This window comes from Meriones unguiculatus, chromosome 5 (genome assembly GCF_030254825.1).
Source record: "Meriones unguiculatus strain TT.TT164.6M chromosome 5, Bangor_MerUng_6.1, whole genome shotgun sequence".
Lineage (NCBI taxonomy): Eukaryota > Metazoa > Chordata > Mammalia > Rodentia > Muridae > Meriones > Meriones unguiculatus.
Genome location: NC_083353.1, coordinates 100,021,944 through 100,025,911, shown reverse-complemented (window position 1 = coordinate 100,025,911; position 3,968 = coordinate 100,021,944).

The following is a 3,968-nucleotide window of genomic DNA, read 5'->3' as shown; positions in this document are numbered from 1 at the left end:
GATAGAACTCTTTAAACATTCATGTTTAGCATTCAAAATCCAAAATACTTGAAACCAAAAGTGATTTTTTTTTGTTTTTTTTTTGTTTGTGTTTAGATTTGTGAATATTTGTGTTTGTATAATAACATATTTAGGGTTAGGACTCAATATTAAACACAGAACTTGTTTATGTTTAGAATACAATTCATACAGATAGCCTAAATGAGTTTTACACAATATGCTTAGTATTACTGTGTTTTAACTGAAACAAATTACCTGAGGTCAAAGGTAGAATTTCTATCTATGTCATCATGTCAGTGTTCAAAAAGTTCTGATTTCACAATATTTCAGGTTTTGATTCTTAGTTACATATCCTGAACTGATACTTGAGAGTCTCTGAAGAAAAGTATCCACTCTTATCAGAATTGAAGTTATGCTTGACCCTAATTTTAGTTATCCTTTCTGAGTGTTGATTTGCTACTGAAACCTTATTCTGTATTTTCTCTTAAAATCTTTAATTTCTGTTTCACTAATTACACTGGAAAATTAGTGTAATTTCTTCCCTATTCTTTTTTTATTAAATTTATTTATTTATTAACTTTACATCCTGAACACAGCCCTCTCCCTCCTATCTTTCCATTCCCATGATCCTATTCTTTTCCTCATTTCCCCCTCCCTTCTTCCTCAGAAAAGGGGAGGCCCCACCCCATACCGGCCCACCTGGCACATCCAGTCGCATCAGGCCTAAGTGCATCCTCTTCTACTGATGTCAGACAAGGCAGCCCAGCTAGAGGTAAGTGATTTAAAAACATGCCACAGAGTCCTTGTCAGAGACAGCCCTCTCCCCGCACACACAGGCACACGTTTCACTTGCTAGAGGACCCACATGAAGCCCTAGCCACCCATCAGTTTCATACGTGTTGGGGGCCTAGGTTTAGTTCATGCATGCTCTTTGGTTGGTCTCGGTAAACCCCATGGGCCTAGGTTTGTGGACTCTGTTGGTGACAGCTCATGAAAGCTGAAAATGTGAAATGTACTGAACAAACTACATGCAGCTCAACAGGTTGGAAGGTGTCTTTTCCCGGTAGACCAGTTGGTCTGGACCTCTTCCGGACAATGTTTCTGGGGTGAGAGTCATCTAGGAAGCTTGGCTTTTCCAAAAAGATCTCAACAGTCCTTATGACTTATAAATTCTTGGGAAGGGAAGGGCCTAGTAAATACGGTTAGATTAAAAAACTTCCTTGGGGCATTGAGTTGTTCACTACGTAAGCTTATGGCGTTTCCTTGCAGGCTGGATTGTTTCACCTCCTTTTATAATATTCTTTGTTTTAAGCTTCCCTCCAAAATGAGCAATTTTTCTCTAAAGTTGCTACCCAGTACTTATGTGAATAGACTCATTACCACAGGTATTTATCATTATCAGCCTTACTATATTACACAAGTCACATATACAGAAGCCATACTCACCCACTAATACCTTTATCACTCAGAACATTCCCCTGTTCCAGGATTATGGAGACTGAAATAACTCCAGAAAAGATCTGAGTCTCCAACTTCTAGGTATCAGCTTATTCATTACTAAAAAGCATGAAAGTATGACTGGATTTTTAATATTTTATGTATTTGAACTTGGTATCATTCTACCTTTGTTCTGTTCTTTAAGCTATTGTTAAGAAAGGTCCTTAATCCCTTCACCTATCCTCTTGAATCTAAAATTAATGGAAAGTATTATGTGATGTCTTTATCCTATTACTCTTAATTCTAGGTAGATTAGGGGCTCAGTGGAGCCTTAGAATACATTGCACAAGGATAGATGATTTAGCAACTAAGAATTTTCCTGCTCTTGCAGAGGACCCCAGATTAACTTCCAGAATCCATGACAGTTGGCTTACAAGCACCTGTAATTCTAGCTCAAAGATATCTGATGCCCTCTCCTGGATTCAGTGGGTACCTACACTCATGTGCATATACATACATACATACATACATACATACATACATATATACATATATACATACATGCATGCATACACACACACACATACACATATACACACAATTTAAAATAAAATACATATTTTCAAATAGGCTGTATAGCTCCTCAACAGAAAGTATATTCCTCCAAAAGCAGCAACTTTATAGATGTTTACTTAACTGTTCCAATCTTCTTTGTTGTTACTTTAAAAATAATGTGTTTTAGGTTAGACATCAGAAGTAGGAGAAGACAGGGAACAGGACAGGAGCCTTCTACAGGGGTCCTCTAAAAGACTCTATCCTTCAGAGTATCAAAGCAGATGCTGAGACTCATAGCTAAACTTTGGGCAGAGTACAGAGAATCTTATGGAAGAAGAGGGAGATAGAAGGATCTGGAGGGGACAGAAGTTCCACAAGGAGACTAACAGAGCCCAAAAAGCTGGACTCAGGGGGTCCTGTAGAAAATGATGAATCAACCACAGACCATGGTTGGAGAGGATGTAGACCCCCTGCTCATATGTAGCCCATGGGAGTCCCTAGTTAAGGGAGAAAGGGCTATCTCTAACACGGACTCAGTGGCCAGTTCTTTGATCACCTCACCTTAGTGAGGTGGCCTAACTAGGCCACAGAGAAAGAGGATAGGCAGTCCTCATAAGGCCTAATAGGCTAGGGTCAGATAGTAGGGCAGAAGGGCCTCCCTATCAGTGGACTAGGGGAGGAACATAGCGGGGGGGGGGGGGAGTGTGGGACCAGGAGGAGATGAGAGATGAGGCTAAGCCAGGATAACAAAGTGAATAAATTGTAATAAACAATAGTAATTAAAAATTTTAAATAACATACTTTAATCTTGGCTTTTTTCTATGTAGTTAAGGAATAATCATGGACTATGAAATTGAAGTTCAAAGTTAGACTTTGTAGAGAAAAAAATAAGCAAACATTTAAATGTGTGAGCAATAAAGATAAATAATTGGGAAGAATTAAGCAAAATATACACAGGTCCTTAGTGCACTGTTTGTACAACTTTGTGAGTCTATAATTATATAATAATTATGAGTTTTAATGAATAACTGTGCTTTCTTTTCTACATGTCTGTCCAAACTCTTTTAATTGGAATTTTCAGGGTATTCTGGAAGTACTTTGATCCTAACCAGTTAGCAGTTGGTAACACTGAGCCTCAAGCATCCTGTTATAGCCTACAGCAAAGTCGTTCAAGCCAAAATTCCTAGATTTTAATTCTACAACTTCCTGCCCAAGAGAAATGTTTTCTGCTCCTCGGGTTCATCACCTATAAAATGGAGGCATCAAAGGTTCAACATCAGGCACAAAACTAAAAACTATGTAATTAAGAAATAATAAAGCTTAGTATGATCAAAAGTCACCCAATTTAGAAGTGTCAGCTAAAATTCGTATGTGTATTTGTCTGATTTCTAAGCTTTTATGTCAACTGCCATATAAACTTGCTTTCTGTATGAATGGGAAGCCAAGAAGCAAGCTAATATTTTCACACCCTTGTCTGTACACAGACATTCTGCTTTCCTTCCCAGGAATGAAACAAAGGTAGAATTTGGTTAGGTTGCTGTCATGAACCTTCACAGACAGGGTGTCTTAAACTTTGTGCTGTTTCTCCATTCTGAAAGCTAAAATTCTAAGACCAAGGTGTCTGGAGGCCAGAGAATACTCCCCTGACTTCCCAGTTCCCCAGGGGAGCCATCAATACTTGGATTGTAGCTGCATTGGTTCCTCAGTCACCAACCCTTGGCTGTCTTTGCCTCTCTTCATCTCACTCACCTTCTAATAACACCCACCCAATAGACATCCTCTAAACTTATATCTTTGTAATAACTACAACGTTCTTGTTTCCAAACAATGCTTGATGCACAGTCACCGGAAGTAAGGACTTAAATATATACTTTTGTTCTACCTAACTCTATGTCAACTTGACACAAGCTGAAGTCATTTCTTAAGAAGCTTTCACCAGATTGGCTTGTAGTCAACGCTGTAGTATATTTTCTTAC